Below are 22,884 nucleotides of genomic sequence, written 5' to 3'. Positions count from 1 at the left end.
CCTAATAATTCTACCTCGTAAATCTGACGGTCACTATACTTCAGATAATTCATTTTCCTAGGTAAATATGATTTGTCCTTTGCCTGTCATTTTGTTAATTCATCAGATAACAGATGTTATTCTATTACTTCACTGGGGATTTGGGAAAAAAATGTCTTCTGCTTTATGGCAGGTTTTGTGGTTTTTTTTTTTATGATTCTGATACCCTAATTCACTTACGAGCAACTGTATTTTTCACCACAAATACAGCCTGTGAAATGTAATAGTTAGACTTCTGTAGAAAAGGCAGTGGACAACATAACAGCCTAATTCCCTTTCCTTGTAAGCATTTAGAAGTATACAAGGAAAATAAAAATTATACATACCAGTATTTGGACACCACTTATTAAATGAAAAATCAAGATCAAGTTTTCCTTCCTTGTTTTTATGAGTACATTCTCAAAGTGAACATCAGACACTGCTGTGAGAGACTTGGAGACTGCTTCTGTAGCCTGTGTAAGTTTTACAGCTATTCATCTTGAGAGTTGCTATACATAAGGGTTTGTCAGTTTGATGTTCTGTAGAAATTTTTCCTCTCAAATGCTGTCAGGCATAGAAGAGCTAATGCTGATATTGATTGGATAAGCCACGTGCCAGCCATGGTAACATAAAGATAAACATCAAAAACACTCCTGCCCAACAACTACTCTGGCCTTTTGGCAACTGAGGAAGTTTTCCATATTTTCAGGTTAGTCTGGTATTTACCTTTTATAAACACAGAGGGAATGACAAAAGCTGCCCTGTAATCATTTGTTCTCTTTCTGTGCTGCCCCCTGGGAGGCTTGCAGAGTGAGGCAGTGACTGAGGAGTGCTCTGGTTACCTGCGCCAAGGAAACCACCCAGGGGAATTTTCACTGAGGTGTAATGCTGAAACCTCAACCTGTATATATTATAATTATAATATATACAATAATTATTTATATTAAATATTTAAATAATTATTTGGAGCTTCAATAAGAAAATATGTTGACTGCAGACATAAGAATGGGGAAAAAAAATAAAATCTAGAGTCACTAATAAAATTTGCCAGTGTAATGGCATTAGATAAAGAAGAGAATGCTGTAGCATATATGATAACTTAGATTATCTTTTCTTAAAACAGCATGTTGACTCCTAGAGATGTTTTATATTCCACGAGTCTTTGAATTCTGTGGGAACAGGAGACATTAATTTCTACACATCAGTCTTTCAGTTTTGAGTTCTTTTCATCTTCTCCCTACTGTCATTGCTTTTGTACTTGTGTTCATTTTGCATGGAAATTGAATAAGCATGATAATTCTTTATGATTTTTACTTTACAAATAAAAACACAGAGCAGTCAAATGGTCTGTCTTCACACTTAAAAAAAAAAAGAAAAACTAAAACCCAGATAATGATTCTGTACATAGGGGACCTGTAAAGAGATGTATGTATGAGTAATGAGAGTGAAATGTATGAGTAATGAGAGAGTAAGTATGACTGTATACTTCCAGTCATAGTCAGAATGCCAGCTGCACACACTGGAAACAACCTCCGTGTTAGAGTCATAACTTATGAAGTAGAACATCTACTTTCTAATTAGGACTCAAAAGATTTGCGTCATGTGCCAGTAAATCCTTTTCTGCTCACATCTGGAATAATGTCTGCAGAGGTGATGATGTTTGCTTAGAATACATTACAGGAAAGAGCGTTTATGAAAAGAATAACAAACCTCCCAGCAACGAATCCGTTCTTCCTCAAAAGACTTACTGCATTGGGATATCATACAATGGTCACACCACTGTACTTTCTCTGCACAAGCACAGAGTCTGTCTCAGAGCTGTGGGAAATTAATTCGGTTACATTTTTTACCCCACCTCCCTGTACCCTTGGCCGCTTTCCCTTACTCCATCCTAAAGCAAAACACATCCCTTTTCCTGCAGCTTCTGGAGGAGGACTGCATTTTCTCTGAGGCAACAGGAACAGGATAGGTGCAGTTTTCTTCCTTGATGACTAGATTTATTAAGTAGATTTATATTTACATGCTGATTGGTGTAAAACTATTATGTAGCCCCTCTAACTCTTCTCTGTTTTAAATCTCTGAAAATCAGATTTACTTTCTGTTTAATTTATAACACAGAATTTATCATTTCTCAGGTTGATATTTATCATACGATGATACCTGGATAGGATCAGGGCACTGTCACACAGAGGAATTTTGCATAGGGAGACAGGGCTCCATCATAACCCTCATAAATAATTTAGAGAAAACTTCAGCCAAATCTTTTTCACTTTCCTGACTTCCCTCACTTCTGTTCTTATTATTTTGAATTCCTTTACATTCTAACCACATTTTAGTTTTGCATTAAGTTGAGGTGCAGTGCATTCTCTGACATCTTTCCAGTCATTTATTTGCTGGGTGGCAATATCAAGTCAGGTATTAGTAACAATCAACTTACGACAGAGATATTAATGCTGCCAGTTTCACCTGTGTTGCTTAGGAATGCTTTTGGAGTACTAAGCTTTGGTTAAACCATCTGCAGAATTCCTGATGATGTCACCTTGCTTCAGAGCCCCTTTTATTTTACATGGATGAGATTAATTATAAATCTCAAATTTCACTAAGGCATTTCATTTGAAAATTTATTTCTAATTTCAGCTTAGAAACTTCATCCTGTTTTTTGACTTCTGGTCATTCCACATTTACAAAGTCTTTTATGATATGTCTTTTTGGCAGCGAAAGTATAATACTAAATACTGTCCAACAAATATTTTGATGTAGTGATCAAATGAGAGTATGATTTACTGACCAATGTGTAATTAACTCAGCTGTTCTTGATCCCTCTAGGAATCTAGAGACTCTAGGAAATGAGTCTCTATTTTCCTGTTGTTCTTACATTCAGAACAGACTGAAGAAAGAGGTTAACTGTCACCAATCTGATTATTCTGCTCATTCTTTTAAGCTAAAAATTCCAGACCATATCTTTCTTCTTGCCACAATAGAAACACCAAAACTGGCTAGGACAAACTATAGGTTGGTAGCAATTTTATCAGAAGCTTCTTCCCCTTTTCCCTCCTATAACTTCTTATTCACTTGTTCTTCCTTATTCTGACACTAAATTGTGGTTTCATGAACTCTCACTCTGTCAAGGACTCTCTTCATTTGCTGATGGTGTGCCTTCTGTACAAGAACTTTTATTCTGATTCTGGGTCACCAGGTGCTAACATGGTAATAATAGATATTCATAAATGTAATATAAAACACTTGGTATATCTCATAGATTGCATTATTTTTACATTTATCAGGTTGACATTTAAATTATCTTGGCCATTTTCTGTACAATGTCATCAGAAAATTTCTAACTGCAAATAGTTCAGCTGAAAATGCATAAAGTGGAAGAGAATATATTTAAGAAATAGTTAATAGGAAGAAGTAAAAATATTTCCATTATTTTTATGCAAGTAAAGAATGTCTTATTCTCAAAACATTTTAGAGAAAAACAAACAAACAAACAGTGATGGACTACTTGTCTCATAACTTGATAAATCACTTGCAAAATAAAGCAATTTTGAGATTTTCTAATATTTTTCTTGTCACTGCAAAGTACCCTACCAGTATGGTCTATTTCTACCCCACTGTGATGAATTAGTACCTCAGGCAGCTGTGTTCCTTCTACTGTGTAACACTAGCAGTCAGACAAATACAAGGTACAAAATAAAAAAAGTGCCTTTTCAGCTGATTGTGTAGATATGCTTCAGTAGCATTTAACTAAAGAGAGTAAAATTAAAGAAGCAGAGGAACAGTATGTTATAATGGTAGTGATGGAGTTGAAAAGGAAAAGATAAAAGCAAATAAACAGGAAAACAATTCAAAAGTGTAGCACTGTAGCCTGGGTAAAAAGCTAGACAGACTAGTCCTGCAACCTTATGCACAGTTTTGTGTTTTACTGTGTCATCCTGCAGTAGTTTCAACTGCAATCCCCTGGGTCTCAACTGTTGAAGACATTGAGCAAGACTTTCTCAGAGCACCGCTTCCAACTCTGGAAGTCATTCACACCTTTGGTCTCTGAAGGTCCAAAGTATACTATGAATTTTTATGACATTGAACAGATTTCTGTTTAAGCTTTTGAGAATTAGGCTTTTATGTTATGACTTTTTTCTAATGTGCATTGCAAATAATAGAGGGCAATGAGAAGCCTTTTACTGAATAAAGGAATATTTATCATTCTAGAAGGAAAGCCTAAAATTTTATTTCAGCAGCAGTGAAGATACCACAGCGTCTCCAACTTATACTTGCATATCCACATTATCTCAACCAGCTTCCAAAGGGATCTAAAAACCTCCAAAATCCCTGCAGAAAGACAAACATAGAACTGAAAGGGTGCTACAGGCAACCATGCCACACAGCTCTGTGTATAAATCTGTAGAAAGCAACCTGGAAACTGGCAGATATTTTTGTCCTACCTATTCCTACAGCAAGTTACACAACTTAATCCTTGAGGCAAAGGAAATCCTTCACAAAACCCTTAAGTTAAAGAAATGATTCAGAGTTTTTTTTTAAGTTTATAATCATTACATGGTCATGAGAAGTAACACAATTCAATTCCATCTGTCATAAATAATCATTAGGCAAGGATGAATGCTTACCAAATACAACAAAACGGGAACTGATGTTTATATATAAACAAGAAGTGCTAGACAATAAACATTATAGAATTATAAACATTCATGGAAAAAAAAAGTTTAAAAGATTAGGTATTAACAGAATGATCCTCAAAGTCAGTCAAAAACATCCTTGAAATCATGCAATTCAGAACTTTCAGAAGAGGAACATTACTTCATAAATAAAATTATCCCTGTCTAGTCCATGTAATGTCACAACAAATCTACTTTTGTGATCATACATACACAGCAAATTTATCACAATAAATGTCCAGAAGGCAAAATAGATTCCTTCACTTCTCAATGCAGGTAAAACCTTACATCACAGGATCTTCTGAAAAAGAAATTCTGGAACACATCTTCAGGAGAAGTAAAAGGGGAAACCTCTTTGGCACCATATATGACTGGAACCTTGGAGTCTGCTATCAGGTATATATTTCTCCTGTATTTCTAAAAGCATTTTCAAAGTAACTCTGACAATCAGCCCCTAGTATTAAAAAAATAAAAAATAGCTAGGATAAGTCAATCAACTTGTATCTTCTCCTTAGTTAATGACTGACACTAAAAGGTTTCATAATTGTGAAAACTGAGAACCTTTTATTAGGGAATGATGTAAAATCTTTGTAAACAAAGAACAGAACCATGACTGGGTATAGCTGTAGCTAATGTCACACTGGTTTTTAATGGCAAATATGTTTAGCAATTTATTTATCAGACAGAAATTTGAATCCTTATTATTGGCATTTGACAGAAATCACCAGCTACTACACAGCACTCATTTGCAAAAGCTGCATTATTAAATGGACCCTCCACCACGTCTAACACCCAATTATCTTGTCTGAGTGATATGGGCAGGCAAGAAAGAAAAATAATTAGCATGAAGAGTGGAGAATTTCCAAAGTTCAAGAATTGGTTGGATTTGAAGAAAGAATAATGCTTTGATTCCTGCTTGCATGCTTAAGTTAAACATATTTTTAGATTTTTTTTTATACTCAATTAGGATAATCTTTTCAGTATTTATTATGGCCAGTGAAATGAAAAATCAATTAGCTACACAGCTTTGCTCAGGAGACTAAACGGTGAAGCCCTGAGTAACCATGAAAACCCATGCAAATGCTGTCGTTTCCATGGGCAGAAACTTTGAAGGCTTTCTGTACTTACTTGGGCTGTGAGGTATAACCTGAACTTGTGCCTTCTCAAAATTAAATCTTTGTCTTTGTACGTAAAGCTTAAATAGTTCCCTATTTCATATAACTACTGCTATATACTTCCACGATTTAAGAGACTGCTGCCTTTCTCAGACCATCATCTTTTGCATTTTCCAAAGTGGGTATTTTGGCACTGGGATTTGTTACAGCTGTTTATAAACTGTAGAAAAGAACATGTAAACTTATAAAACTTAAGGAAAATCAATTGTACCATTTGCTTCGTTGTGGAAAATCATAACTAATACACAGGAGAGAGAATATTTTCACTGCAAATTTCTTCAGCAACACATTTGTCTAAATCAATCATATTTCAGAGTGTATTTCTGATTAGTTATGTTGCAAATGTCAACAGAAGTACAGGTTTCCAGTCATTCCACTCCAACCCTCAAATATGAATGCTTTTGCCTCTAGGTACACAGTACCTTAATTAAATATAATCCAGTGAAAATGATGAAGCCTATACAGTTCTGGTGCTTTACAAACCAGACATCTGACCACTTTACATTTACAATTTAATTGTTGCATTCACATTATTTTATATGTCCTCAATTTACAGGAAACTATCGGCTCACTAGAAAATCAAATAATTGGACTCTACTCCTTGATACAATATTTTACTGAAAGCAGGAAAGTGATTTCTTAGGACAATAACTACTTTGTATAATTTCAGAGATCTCTAAAATTATTTCAGTTTGTAATCTTTGTAATCAAAGTAATCCTTGACCCTCACTGCAGAGGGTCAAGAGGGATTCCTGTCTAAAGAAATCTGGCTAAGTTACAGTGTGATCATTCATACAATCATGGAGCCATCTGGGTTGGAAGAGACCTTCAGAATCACCAACTATCAGCCTGACCTACAGCATCCCACTATTAAACCATGTCCTCTAGTGCCACATCCACTTGACTCTAAAATATCTGTAGGGATGGGGACTTCACCACTTTGCCTTGCAGACTATTCTAACACCAGACCACACTATTAAGAAATTCCTTCTCATACTGTATCTCACCCTCCTCTGGTGCAACTTGAGATCATTTCCTCATGCCCTATCATTTATCACCTAAACTTGATAGAAAGTGCTCACTTAGAAAGGATGTTAAGAATTAACCTGCTCCCACATACTCAAATTTTGTTTTGCTCACTTCCAAATGCACTGGCAAAAGCACAGGAACAGTGTCTACAGGAGTCACGGAGTGCTGCTGCTCCCCATTCAGAAGGAAGCCCTTCTAAGTCCAGCAAACCAGAAAACACTGCTGGAGAGGGTGACTGCTGAGCAGGATCTCACTGGTGTCAGGCAGAAGGTTGATTCTTTATGCAAGGAATTACAAAAGGCACCATCAGCAGGAGCAGCAGTGGATTACAGTGCTCTTTCAGTACCTCATTTTGTTAAGGTATGCTTAGAACATTAACCCAACAAATAATTGCCAGCTAATGAAGTTAATATTAAACACAAAAATCATAATCAGGACTTCAAAAGAGAATTACTCCAAGGAAATTGGCTCATAAAAATGTAGCAGATTTTTAGAAAATAACATGTTTTCAGTTGGCAGAGGGATAAGCTAGTAAATACTGCAACTGAGACTGTGCAACCAACAGGAAATGCTGCTTCATCATAAGGTTCTTACAGAAAAAAAGTACATCATTTGCATTTGGGAGGTATTGGGCATGTTGTGAAAACATAATAAAGCATTTCTGAAGAATTACAAATGTAGTCACCTGTACAAAATTATTCCTCTTATCCCCAGTTGCTCTTTTATCATTTCATTGGTGAGGCAATTAAAATCTTAAATAAAAATTAAATGAATGCTAATGAGCATCAATAGAGAACATCTGAGGAAAGAAACTCATAACAGTGTGTTCTAGCAACCAACATTGCTTACAGGCCAGCAAATGCTTTTCTTTCTGAAACAACCGATCATTTGAAAGAATACGGGCTGGTATAGGTATACTACATAAATTCCTTTGTAACAGCTCTCAAAACTAGAATTTAGTAAGCATCATAAAAATAATTTTTAAAACAACTGATTTGAAATAAAAACTGGATTTCTGACCTTAATTGAAGAATTTAATCAACAATAAACTTGCAGCTGGTCAGAAAATACAAACCTCAACTAAGAATTTTCTGCTAATGACTGATTATAAGGATGGTGATACTGAAATTAACAGTACCAGCAGCAATATCACTAGTATAGCATTTATAATAATAATTAAAAACCAATGACAATTGAAGCACTGCATTGTGATTACTGGGGGCTTTGCTACTGAGCCACAAATTAGAGAGATTATACAAAATCATCTGCATCACAATGGTCTGGAAATCAACTTGAAAATGCCAAGATGATCACAGATGTCACAATCTCTACTCTATAGTATGCCATTCCCCCCAAAAAACAGTTTCAGCTCTTTCCTGTTTGGATGTTTTCTATTTCTGTTCTGTCCTTAGAAATATAAAGATGTAATTCACTGTTTTCCCTGGCTGCGTTCATTCTTGCAGTGTTGGTTCCAGAGCTCCGAAAAGCCTACCAAATAACTCCTGCTTAATTCAAGAGTACAGAAAATGGTCTGTGATAATTTCCAAGCTTCCAGCTTTTGGCTCTAATAATCTAATTTACATATTCACACATAACTTGTCTATGTAGAAAGCTTCAGAATTTAACAAAGGCACAGATTTCGTGGTGGGAAAGGAACTGTTTCACCAGCACTGCTTCACGAACTTCTGTTTATGTGCAGTGTAGCAATAAGGTTTCCCTATTTGCATAGATGTGTATTAGCTCTGATCTGGGGACTTCTTGTTCTCATGATGTATGTAGTTGTGGGATCCCTCCTTGTTTCTCAACTAGTGACCAGCACAAGAATATGCTGGGAGCAGAAACGGGGAGCCTTGCTGAGAGAAAAATGTATCCTGATTTAACATGAACCACTTTTAAAAAGGGGTTTTTGGAAAGAGAGCAAATATAATGTTGAAGGTCTTTTTTTTTTTTTTTTTTTTTTTTTTTTAGATTACAAATAACTTAGTTCAACTGAATTTTAACCAATTCTTCATTAACTTCAGTCCAAAGCAAGTTCATTTACACGTTAAGTTGTGGATGATTATAGACTGAAATCTTAACTTTGGCAGAACAAAGGTTCTATTGAAGACGCCACACCTTCCAGAGGTGATCTTGTTGAATTTTTCAGGTGACTTCAGTGTAAAATAACAGTTCTTGACAGAGCATAGAGGCACAAGACTTTGAATGACAAAAGTCAGAGGCTGTGCAGAAATCCTGGCTTTCGGATCATCCTCCCAAGTAGAGTGGCTGTGTGAGGGAGGGTCTCTCCCTTCCCGTTCTCCCTGAGGCCTGACATGACATGACAGATCTGTCAGCTACACAGCTGTGAGGCGTGACATCCGGCAGGTTTATGCGATGCTGATTTAACAGTGATCGACAAGCAAAACTCAATTTGTAAATGCTTTCAGGATTCCTCTCTATCCATCAGCATGAGTCAAAAATCTATGCCACAATCATTCTGCCCTGGGAAGGGAGAGCTGCCACCAGCCTTGCTTGAGAGGATACAGAGGAAAGGCACTGCTGGCAGTTAGCAGCAGGCTCTGGCAACCATCTGTGCAAAGTGCCTGAGCACCGTAGTGAGCCACAACAGAGGCTGGAGCTCAGCTCTTCCATCCCCTATCTGCCCCAGAGTGGGGCAAACTACTGCTCCTACTAGGGACAGCAGGGGTCACAGTTATACTCCAACACTGCTGTTCTTCATAACTGCAGAGTTACTATTTTATAAGCTGGTCTTAAAATCAGCAAGGTGCAGAGAAGAGACGTGGAATAGTATCTTGACACAGTGCAGAGAGCAAAGATATTAGCCAAGTGTTGCCAGTAATCACAGGTAAAACAAGTTAAAATGTCTTTGTTGAACTTGTTTTTGACTATTCTTTTTCTGCACATATGTGTGTATTTATGCATGGAAAATAGAGGGCTATCCCAAGAAAAAAATGCAATGAACTCACTGTGGTTTTGTCTCTGCCTGTGTCTTAAGCAAAGCAAAACCATGATTCTAGGTAATATGAAATACTGTCTTTTAAAATGAATTTATCTTCCACAAAAGCACCTTATGTGAGCATGCTTATCAGTGTCTCCTCTCTGCTAGTTTTTCACAAGCAAATTCAGATACAAACAGCCAATTGTAGCAACTTGAGAGAAGTCCAGAATACATATTCCTACAGCTTTCATGAGAACCAATACATGCATAAAAACAGAGCTACCAATAAATGTGTAACTGTGAACTACTTGCAGCAATTATTTTCAGTGGTCCAGCCAACTCACTGGGAAATACAGGAAAGAGCCCCAAGCACAAATTCAAAGGAAATGAAGTTTACCAGTCGTACTGCTCACACTATGATCATACAAATGATTCTGTACTAAAAAGAAAAAAAGAAAAGCTATGAAGTCTTTATTCACTGCTTTCCTGTATCCAGCTGATGATATCACTTGGTAAGAGTGAAGTAATTTTTAAAAAATAATGCAAAAGAAAACTAGAAATTATTAATTTAACCAAGCTCAAATTAAAGGCCTGCACTTCTGAGGGGATAATACAAAATAATTAAAGTTTCCCTTGGTAAATTAGATGGAGTCAATTCTATTAAGCTGCATCATGTTTTTTATGGCTGACAAGAGAGTAACACCACCAGTAACAAAAGAAAATATTTGGATTCTGACATCAGTGTAAAGTAAAATAAATGACATACAGCTTCTGCTTCAGTTAAATCTCTTTGCTGAAAAGCATGCCTTTAGTTACAGGCAGACCTTCACTGAAAAAGCCACAACAGAATCTATGATGGCTGCAGAGTATGTAAGAAGAATAGATTTCTAAACACTTTTCTTCCAGAAAATTGTTTATACTGAGCCACTCGGGCATATCAAGAGGAAAAACCTGAGAAGAAATCAAACTCCTGAAACCAATAAATTTAGAGGGCAATTACCTTTAAATTGCAAGACACACTGATTACAAACCTATCACATTCTCCAGAGTTTCCAGGATAAAAATAAATTAATTGCTGACTGAGATGAGTGCTTGACAGGAGATTTTATATTCCCAAACTCACGCATATGATAATGTACTGCTAGATCAGTAACTGCAGGTCAAACCAGGTGTCTCCAATACACTATATTGCCAAGGGAGTGAAAAGCTGCTACTTAGCTGGATCACTGAACTTGCAGAAGACATTTCTAATGTTTGATGCAGTATTTTTGACTCACTCAAGAAGCACTAACTAAACTAGACTCTTTTTCACATAATCTCTGTGAATGCTAGAGTAGATTGGGTTTGATACGTTGAAAATATTACAATATTTATATTACAGAGATTTTAGGAAATTTAAGAATATGCTTTAAAGATCTAACAGACATGGACTCTATCCCTTTCACACTTGCTATAGAACTTCAGGTAGGAATATGCCCATAGCCAGTAGCTACTGACACCAAACAGCTTTGCAGTCTCTGCAGTTACCAAAATACATACCTAGTTATAAAACATATTTGAACAGAATTGTAGCAGATTAATCTGGAAAAAAAAAAATATTTGCCAGATTGTATCTGAGAAAGACTAGCTGTACAATTCTAACAGTTCTTAAAAAATCATACTTCCAAACAGTGATTTCAAAAGATGCAAATAACAGACTACTGAATTTCAGATCATGTTAACCATCCAGGTTTCTTTTAAATAAAAGAATGCCAAAAGCATCACATCTTCTATATTAATGGCAAAGCAACTGGTCTTTCTTTGTTATCAATGCTGAAATTCTTATTTAGTTTCCATACGAACAAGACTGGAAAATGTGCATGCTGGAAGTGTGCATGATTCTTTAGTGAGCCTCAGTGAATGGCACAAAGATCACAAACCTTTTGGTGTTCAAGGTCTGAAGATCCCTTGTTCTTGTCCTAACATTAGGGTTCAGATAGTTTCTGCAACACGTAGAGATATATTAGTATAGCCTGATCATATATATTAGTATATCATAATATATCATAGTATATCATTTATATTAGTATAGCCCATCAGAAGCTGTGGCTTTCTATGCAATCCATACACAGGGCTATGGGTTTTATTTTTTAAAAAAAACCAAACAAAAAAAAAACACCCAAAAAACCACAATTTTTTAGCCATCTAATATCTTTCAACATTTGTTCTGCTGCAACACCAGTTGAAATTGTGCAAGAGAATATTTTCAAATTGTTAAGACCTTCTCTATGGTCATAGTAACAGACTAATACAATTATCTTAACAGTTTATTAAACTGTTTAGAAACAGTTTACTGACTCTTGGCCTGAGCCTCTAAAAGTTAAGAGTCCCAAACAATTCTGAAAATGTGTAGGATTGAATGGATTTAAAGGCCATTAACTACATAAGCACAACTACAGCAACAAATCTTGACTAAAACTGATCTCTCCAGAAGTAATAGGGCTTACCTTAGTGATAGCATAAACCAACTATTTCACTTCATAAAGAGCCAACTGGTAAAAGATTTAAAACTGCAGAGAATACAGGAATTATCCTTAGTATTCATATCAGTGATCTGCTGATCCAGTTTGTTTGTGTTTTTTTTTTTTTTTACTTTAGGTCCACCTTCTATAGGAATAAATAACGTGGCAACATTTGCATAGTGGCTGATAATATATATGTGTATACATGCATTAATGATGAAGGACATATATAAACTATGGAATGAACTTTTTAACAGGGAAGAAATCAAGCATGACACCAGAAGGGAAGTGCAATATTAGAAAGGGAAGTGCAAAGTAAGCTACTGAAAGTGCTACAAAGATGAAAGGCAAAGACAGAGCTGTGACTGCAGGAGACTTCAAATATGATGTGTATGCTAGTAAGATTAGGAAAAAACTAGGAAGGGAAGGGTTGGAGGTGCTATGGAAGAAGAAATATTACATTGAATGTCCTGAGCTGGTGACGTGAAAGGAATGGTTCAGCTGAGGATTGTGGGAGACCAGTGAAGAGAGGCAGCATGAGCTATTGAAAAACAAAGTCAAGAAAGAGGACAGAAAAGATGGAGTAAGGAGTGAATCATTGGTTTAGAACGCCAAAGCAGTGTGGCAAGTGATGAAGCAAATACAGCTGTTGAACACAACATTGGAAACTGGAGTAAGGAAACTGGAGCAAGTAAAATGTGTGCGGCCTCATATGTTGATATGGAAAGCAAGGTGGTTCAATGAAAATCAGAGGCTGAAGAAGGCAACAAACCTAATGGTGATTGACAAATCAAGCTTGTTTTGACAAATCAAGCTCAGTTCAGTACCCTTCCTAAATGCTGCACTGTGAGCTTTATACTAACTATCCAACTAACTACACTAATCTACTAATCTAGACTGCTCAGAAATTAATGCGTCCTGTTTTTTTCCACAGAAGCTACAACAGATAGAAAGAGCACAATAATGCTAACAGTAAATTATCAGCTACAAAACACTTACTTCTCAACGTAAGCACCACCATTAGATGAGCAGATTCACCAGTGATGAACAAGAACCTGCATTCTGCACTTGTAAAAACCTATACCAGTGGAGGTGACCCACTGCTGCTATCACCACTGCTAAAACACACAACTCACCACCTCACTGTGCTCACATTCACTGTTTGGTCTTCAGAAACATTCAGCAGGCATCAGTGAATGTTGATAAGGTGCCATTTTTTCCACATGGAAGAATCCCATGACATACTTTTGCTCCACTTCCATGTCCGAAGCCATTCACTCAGACTGCCCCTTGATTGCCTCTGTTGCATAGCAACACCATGGGAAGGTCCAAACTCTACTTCTACAACACCAACATCCACCTCTGATGTCATGTTTGAACATAATAAAATAGAAGGCATTACTTTTGGAGCAGTCCTTGCAAACTGTATTGGTTGGGCTGCAATAGAGAAGCTAGAGAAAACTATATGCCCAATATGTACTTCCTCAGTTCAGGAGGTAATGACTCCTTACGCTGACCACCTTTTGCAATTTCTTACTTTTTTTCACCTGAGGCAATTGAGTAAACACTTCACCAACTTACATACTACCAAGTGTCTTTTCAAACTTTCAAAGTAGTTACAAAACAGTAACCAATGTGTTGCTAGAAAGAACAACATCATCAGTTGTGAAAATGTCCCAGTGATACTGAAACTAACATTAAATCTGAAACTTTAGAAACGGGAAACTGTTGTCCACTAAGTTCCTGAATATTGTTGTGTTCACCTCCATGTCTCTGTATAGTGAGCATAAAGTGAAATAAATGAGAGACTATTTAGGGAGTCCCAAGATTTACGGCTCTGCTTGGTCTTTAAGGTCACACTCTCTTAAGGAGAGTAATTGTTCATCCTGGCACTTGCTGCCACTAAAACAGTTGACAGCAACACTAATATCTAGTCACTAGTGATAAAGATATATGTACCTGATCCCCAACAACCTACAACCTAGGTACAAGGATGTCTCATGCATCTTTCAATTTGCTCCTACATTTTTAAGCTGGCAAACACATGCTCAAAGGAAAGTCACCTTCAGAGACACATAGGCACTGCCATGAATATACACATGCATAGCAAATGTATATCAGACTAACTTTTATTAGTATTTTATTTTTTGATATGTCAGACGGTACAGCTGCAAAGGAAAAAATAAATAATGCCTTTTTTCCATCAGCATTGCTGTATTTATTTCAAACTAGCAATCAACTTCCTAACTTGTCACACTTAAATTCAGGTGACCAGTGATGGTTAAAGTTAGTCATAGCGTTTGTGTTTGGCTGAGAAGTGGTCACTAGCAGTCTCAATTTACCATTTTTAATTTAAACTCCCATGCCAATGATTTTGGTTCTCAAAGCTATGACTGGCACATATGGATTTTAAAATCAAAGGGAAAGTAAACTACAGTTAAGGATTCAGCTGCTCAGATCGATGAAAAAACTGTTTTATAACTGTGTACTCCACTTAAATCCCAGCTGCCTGACAGAAAGTATTTAATGTTTCAAGCAGTTCTTTTCTCATTTCAACACTCAGAACACCTTTTTATTGCAGCAGTAACCCACTACTAGGCGGACAGAAGTGAACAGTTGATGTTATATCCTCAGGAAATACAGCAAAGCAAGTAAAGATGAGAGCAACCTAATGAGGCATGCACTAATACCCAAATGGTAAAATGTGGACTGTTCGAAAGTTACTACAGTATGTCTTTCTCTTTTAACACTATTGATATTATGAATTAGTTCACTATTATAATATCAAAAGCGTAAGAGTAATTAGTAAAGTGAAGAACATCATTAAAACTATTATTGTCATAATCAATGCAAAATATGTTTTTAGATAGCCATGGCAGTGTATAATCTGGGTAATTTGGTCCAGTATCTCACAGTTAGCAGTTAATACGGAGTTAATTAATATCCTTTCAAACAGATAAACAGATAAGTATCAATGTTATTTGCTAATATATCTTCTAAAATGAATGAATTCATGAAGGATTTCATGAAGGAAAGACTGTATCTATGTGTCTGTGCATAATGTTGGCATACAACACGCATGTTCACATAAATGCAAAAGAAAAACAGAGAGAAGGAGAGAAGCAGGAGTCCATATACTATTCCATACAACAGAATATGAAATATCCTACCATTCATGTTCTATGAAACCCAAGAAGTCATTTAAAAATGTTAAAGAAGAATGCATTTGGTTATTTTGGGAGGATGTTATCAGTTTTGTCTCCTTTTTTTTTTTTTTTTTTTTTCCTGATCAGCCTTTCCTCAGTCCCATTTTTCCATCCAGAAAAAGACTGTTACAATTTTTAAAGAGTTTAAAATCTTTAATAATCTTTTGGTAAATTCAGATATATATTTGTTTTAAGATTGTTAATGTCACCCAATACTGGAGATTTCTCCACATCATAGCTGTAAAAGCCAAAATGCTGAGTGTGCTCAACTGCCAGTGAAGGCTACAGAAATATCTGAATTCCAAGTCTGAAAAGCAGGGCATCTGCATCTCAATGGAGCCATACTAATTTCATGGGTGGCTATGTCCCACGTGGTTTTACATATGAAAACATATCCACATATCCCTTACCTTCTAAAATGTAATTCTACTTGCCTCAGGGATCCCTGATGTAATGTTCACAATGTGCATAAAAGCAATCAAATTCTAGAGAATATGAATGCAGCAACAAACCTATTACAGAGTATATGGCACACAGAGGCTAACCCTTGGGAAACTGGGGCTAACAATGGACAAAGGACAGATGAGGGTGATGTGGAATAGGACAGATCCATTATCAGAGAGATCAGACAGAAAAATGTGCAGGTAGTTTATATATCTAAAGATAGCACAGTAAAACATAAAGCATGATTCTTAATTAAAGTTTAGTTGAGAAACTTCTCAATGTCCTAGAAACCTTAACTTTTTTTAATAAGAAAATAACAGTAGAAGTAGCTACTTAAGTATATGTGCTTAATATTCGAGGTTTTATAGCTACTTAAAAATAATTTCTCAAGGAAATGAATACACTGTGTCACATAAAATTGGCCATGTAAGTCACAATAAGTAATACAATCACCCTGATTAAGATCTGGAGCATTTGCATTACTGCTAATAAATCTGTAATATTATTATTTGGTGTTGCAAATATTGCAGCTCTTAAATGGGCTATTTCACATTGCTTTAACTCAGAGTAATGGAATTCCTTCACTCTTTAAAGTCCAAACAGTATGGCCAATACATTATTGTTCATTATTGCAATGGTATCCAGATGATTTTGTAGTTAAGAAGAAATTTCCAGATTGAAAAAGAACAGAACAGTAAAAAAAGAAATAAATAAAGACTCTGCAAGTCGATTTTTTGAAGTCTTTAGGAAGCTTTTAGGAAAGTCTGGCTGGTCATAACACTGGCCACTTGGTAATATGGATGAGTATGCTGGGCTTGCAGTACAAGAGATCAGAAACGCTCATTTAACGTACTATGTTTAAATCATTTACTTTTAAAGTTACTCCACACTTCTGCCGGTGCAAGAGACAATATGTGATCCCCATCCTTGTGATGTAAACGTTACACTTCCAGGGCGTTTTATCGATTGAGATGGGACTAATGGCCTAGTTTGTAAAACAAGCCAGTTTCCATTAAGTGTCTCAGTGACGGGGCAGCACTTTCAGACGCTCACTGAACTGCAGGTCTCAGTGCTTTGCTTTCACTGAGGTGCTTAATGAGACTTGAATTCCCTTGAACACCAGCGACTTACCTGTCATTCCTGCAGAGAACAAACACAGACTTTCTCTACTCTGAGTTCTCTCTCAGTAGGTGGAATAGCCACAGTATCTATCAGTAGTATCACTTCTTCTGGGTAAGGACTTACATTTTGTATCCCCCATAACAGCTTTTAAATGTCAGCCATATCACTACTAAGGAAATAGATTATACAGTTACGTTATTTAAAATGTGACTTGTCACCCCAATACTTAAACAAGAAGATGGGGCAGATAGTTTAAATATAGAGTAATGCAGACAGTAAAGAATGAAGTGCACTGAATTGATGAACTTGTTAGAAGTATTGAGGAGTGTTCAAATAGTTTTCATGAAAATGTGATTTTAGTGCTACATGGAAGAGTAGCTGAAATATCACTCCAGTAAAGATATAAATAATTCAAAATTATTCAAATATTTCCACAAAGTAAAATGATATTTTCTTATCATCAAATGGAAAGACCTTAATGTATCACACATTTTGTACTAGTTAGATTTAAAAACGTCAGTGGTGAATCATTATTTACAAACTATTTTTATATATGCTGAAATACATTTTTGTATAATATATAGATGCAGATAAAAATAAAGCTATATGTATTAAATGTTATGTATTTTTACCCTTTACATGATATTCAATTATAGAATAAGTTCCAGATTGAGACTGAATTATTTTAGATCTCCATCAACTCAGAGATCAAATAATACTGACTTGCTCATAAAATCTGACAAAGTCTGACATGTATTCCACCCACTCAAATTATTTTTGAAGATGTTGGTCTTATTCTCTCTACAACTGCATGAGAAAATTGTATTTCAACGTCTGACATTATGACCATCATCTTAAAATGGAACAACAGAAAAATGAACATTTTATTTCCATGGATGTTAAAAAGAGTTTAGATTTATTATGTTTATGAGAATGTAAATATTATCTAGGAAGTACACCCAGAATGCAACTGTGCATATAAACATGGGAAAACAAGATCTGAATTTATTTTCCATGTGGTAGCCTGGCTTCTGGAACTGTTCAACATCCAATATTGCAGCTACCTAAAAATCACTTACATAAAAATGTCAGGCCATCATTATGAACCACTTGTGTCACAGATTAATGACTGTAACAGAAAAGCTAGAATTTTAAAGGGGAAGATAATGAAGCAAACGTGATAGATAGTTTGGAAAAGAGACAATACATCCCTGCAGAATTTCTCTGTAGCAACACAGAAACGAACGGATATGTACTTTCAAATATGATACAAAACCACCACAATGTCATGTTAATTTCTTAGCAGCTGGGTACAGATGGCTAAATGGCACACAGAAGCTGTATCTTTCATGGGGTGGAGGTTTCAGGACGCAACCTCCTTCTACATCAGTTCTTGTGGACTGTGACATGAGAGACCATTCACAGTAAAGTTTAGCTTCAATTATCTCTCAACAACATATTTTATTTATAGTAAAAGTTGCCACTGAAACTGGCACCTCTGACTGATTAATTCAGGAACAGATCAGGGAGATAAATGCAGATAAGACTCTGCTCTTCTCTTAATCAGCTGGCATCAAAATATAAAATACCAGCGAACTAAGTTAATACTTAGCCACACATGTTATCTGAAAAGGTACAGACTTCAGTCTTCCATGGTGTCAACTTGTATCCTTGACCACACAAAATTAACTTCCAAATACGAGTGTTTTTAATACAAATAAATTTCTCATATTAGAAAAATATCATTTTTTTTCCTATTTCCTCTCCTCAAAGATTCTAATCAGAGTTGCATTACTTATAAACTGAAATTAATATTTTCTGTAATTTGGTATAGGAGGAGAATGTTAAATATCAGCTTAAGTATTTTCTCATTATTAAAATGAATCAGTATTACATCATATATATGACAATTTTACATCACCAAGTCAATTCCTGACTAATTACTAAATTACATCTCTAGCTTGACATAAACACAGCAATCTCATACCTTTTCTTTATAGACTGAAGCCATTGCCCAGGCTGGACGGGGCTCTGAGCACCTGATGGAGCTGTAGTTCATTGCAGTAGAGCTGGACTAGATGGCCTTAAAGGGTCCCTTCCAACTCAAACAATTCTATGATACTATGACTGATCTATAGGCAGAAACTCTGATTCTCATTACTCTACTTACCTACACACTACACTTTTTAAAATCTTCATTGATCCTCAATTACAGGATAAAAAAAAAAAGTGCTAGATAGTTTTAGGAGGACAATCTAATTTTGAAAAATGGAACCTAAAGTTTAGTATTGTATGAATCTGAGCCAGTCTCCAGAATCAGACAATTTGTTTCTCAGACCAACTTAATATAATAAAATGATCATTTATTTCAGAACTATAAAATATAGTACTGGAAACTGGCTGAACAACTTGTCAAAAACTTACAGGATCATGTATCAGCTGTTTGCAATGCGTAACGATTCAGAATTTATGAGTTACTTAGATAATGCACATTAATTTCTAAAGCCTTCAATGCAATTATGGATCAAGCACATAATTTAGATGCTGCTGCATGTATTATTTAAAATTATTTGCAGTAGACAAGTTTAAAAAATGTTACTTTATATTTAGATTGAATGCAAAGAAAATCTTTGCAAATGTAGATTAATTCAATGGTGAATGGGATTTCATTAATGGTGGAGTAATTTACAGGGCTTTGCCATTAACTTAAGCAGAAAAGTTGTGCTTCATTATCCAAGTGCACTGAGTGAAAGAGCTAAGTGAGACTAGAGAAGAAAAGTTCATAAAACTGTAGCTGAGCCATGCGCCTTTTCCAATTCAGCCAACGGGATATCTGTACTTGACTTCCAGTGCAACAGTTTTGAGACATTAGCTCTAATTTTGCTATTATATAATTTCTTGTATTTGTCTTAGAATTCCAGTTTTCAAGAAGACATTTTTATTTCAAGAAAGAAATTTGGGAACAAATTGGTCTCATTTGGTAAAGACATTTTTTCTTAGATATGCTTTATTATTTCATTTTAATTTGATTCGTTTTTGTATTATAAATTATTTCATTTATTCTTCCTCCTCAGATCCATATTTCTGTTAGGAGTGGTCATGTATACCACCTTCCTTCTCCTTCTGGCTATAAAAATGATTCGACACACAGACAAAAACAAAAAAACCCTCAAGCACTATTGCTATACACCTTTGCTCATTTATACATCACTTTACAAAGAGAAAACAACAGAAAGAAACAGCTTTGAACAGCTGCACCTGTACAGACTTGGATGCAGTCACACCAGAGGACCAACAAAGTATGAAATTGATTTAAGGTTGTTTATTGGAAAAATCCACTTTTGAAGCTGTATCCGCTTCTTGAATATTTGACAGTATTTCTGCTTAAGTGAAGATTTTAGGGAAGTCTTAAAGAGAGGATAAAAAAAATATTCTTACTTAATATGCAAAACCTACTTCTCAGTGGGAACCAGAGAAAGAATACTAGACAGAAATAATCTTTAAGAAATCAAGAGTGTTTTATTTTTCTTTCTTTTTCTTCCTTGATATTGATTGTAAACCACCCTCTCCTCTGTCAGTCTAGGAGTCAGACTGGAACATGAAGTCTGACTTATGACAATGGCAGTGAAAAGCAACATAAATTTGTAAATTAAATGTGCATATTCTGGCTAACATGATCTTTTCAGTCGAGCATTCTTTGTGCCTTTTTTTCTGTTTTTTTTTTTTTCAGTGGAGAACCACTACAAATTTTACAACAATGATAAGACATTTTAAGAATGTAACATACTTATATGAATATGAAGGTAGCAAACAGTTGTCTCTCACAGTTATTTTGGGCAGAAAAAAGTAAAAGTATGTCATTATAAATATTATCTGGAAGCTAATAGAATAGTAAAATAAATTGATTTCCAAAGCTTTAGAAACAATGTAATTTTGAGTATGCTCTCAATCTCATTCCAATGTGCACAATTTAATGTCATTAATGTATATAAGTGAAAAACATTTCCAAACTGTGAGCCTAAGGCAAACGCATATAGAAGAGTCACAGAAGTTGAAGGAGAAGGGTTGTTGAGTATAATGAAGAAACTACATTTTAAGAAGCAAATGAGTCGAAGCAACCTGCTACCAACATAATTGCTTTAATGACCTCATAGCAAACATCAGCAGAACAGGTTTGTAATTTACCATGTCCTTCTTTCTGAACGTGCTCTCTAAAGTTTTGTGCCAAAGTCAAGACATCTACAAACACGATTTGCTTTAGATTGACTAGTCGTGATGAATGTCTTCCTTTACTACCCTTGACTAAAATTATTCCTCTTGCCAAGAAAGCATCAGAAATCCCAGTTTCACTTGTCATGTACTGCGAACAGTTGAGATAGATTGCTGTTATTTGTGGGTTTCCTTTTTTAATGAAACAGCTTTCAGAAATATTTAGGTAGATTTTGTAAGCAGAAAGTTCTCAATGTAAGTGTGAACAATTTCATAAGCTGGTCAATTAACATTTGTGGCAGAGGTTTATAATTACTTAAATCACCAGTTTATAACTGTAATCTCTTGTAAACTACCCTGCCAAGGATAGAATCATAGAATGGCCTGGGTTGAAAAGGACCACAATGATCACCTAGTTTCAACCCCCCTGCTGTGTGCAGGGTCACCAACCACCAGACCAGGCTGCCCAGAGCCACATCCAGCCTGGCCTTGAACGCCTCCAGGGATGGGGCATCCACAACCTCCTTGGGCAACCTGTTCCAGTGTGTCACCAAGCTCTGTGTGAAAAACTTCCTCCTAATATCTAGCCTAAACCTCCTCTGTCTTAGTTTAAAACCATTCTCCATTGCCCTGTCACTATCCACCCTCGTAAACAGCCGTTCCCCCTCCAGTTTATAAACTCCCATCAATTACTGGAAGACCACAATGAAGTCTCCCTGAAGCCTTCTCTTCTCCAAGCTAAACAAGCCCAGTTCCCTCAACCTTTTCTCACAGGAGAGGTGCTTCAGCCCTCTGATCATCTTAGTGGCCCTCCTCTGGACCCACATAATTAATGATTCTTGTAACTACATATCATTCATTGTGAGAGGTTACAACTAAATAAAATGGGCTTTGATTATCCTGATAAGGCACATGGCTGAGTGGTATGCACACAGCAGGTCAACCAATAAGCTTAGTTGACTATTTTGCTTAAAATTTCCAAAGCTGATAAATAAACATCTTAATCTTGATCATGGAATGCGCTGAGTGTCCTTAGCAACTGCTGACAACAAAAGGAATTAACGCAATAAAGGCATATTCCTTACTCAGTGCTGTATGCAGTTGTATACTAAATACTATTTCACACTGTTCTCCACAAATACCCTTTTTCACAAATTGAATAAACTATTGTTATTAAACAATTGTTGAAGGAATTGTATGCAGTATTTTAGTGACTGCAACTTAAAACGGAAACTTGCTGGAAAAAGTCACACCATAGACAAATTGACAATAGACACAAAAAATAGTGTGTTATGCAATGAAATACACTATCATAAAAGTTGAAAGACCACACTGGTAAGAAGATTTTGGGAAAAATACTTTGTGGTATTGATTAACCTCTTTCCCCTCCATCTCCTACCAAGACTTTCATTTTTATCTCCTCACACTGAATAACGTAAAGAAATACATCTTAAAACTATGTATTGTCTGACTAACTTAATGGATTACATTGCTGAATGAGAAAGGAAAGTAAATGGACTTGGGTTGACTTTTGCAGCATTAAAGAAATGGCTGAACATCAATATCTGT

At 35.8% G+C, this 22,884-nt stretch overlaps 1 protein-coding gene across 1 annotated transcript in view; it reads right to left on the bottom strand.

Moving 5' to 3' along the window:
- The window catches only part of EPHA6 (EPH receptor A6), a 420,557-nt gene that overhangs the window by 260,577 nt on the left and 137,096 nt on the right, over positions 1-22,884 (bottom strand). The gene's annotated exons all lie outside the window — the stretch shown is intronic.

The sequence above is a fragment of the Centrocercus urophasianus genome, unplaced genomic scaffold (assembly GCF_019232065.1).
Source record: "Centrocercus urophasianus isolate 14NV4802_14NV808 unplaced genomic scaffold, USGS_Curo_1.0 seq_12, whole genome shotgun sequence".
Lineage (NCBI taxonomy): Eukaryota > Metazoa > Chordata > Aves > Galliformes > Phasianidae > Centrocercus > Centrocercus urophasianus.
Note: the sequence above shows the minus strand (reverse complement) of the source record. Positions and strands in the feature narration are given on the sequence as shown.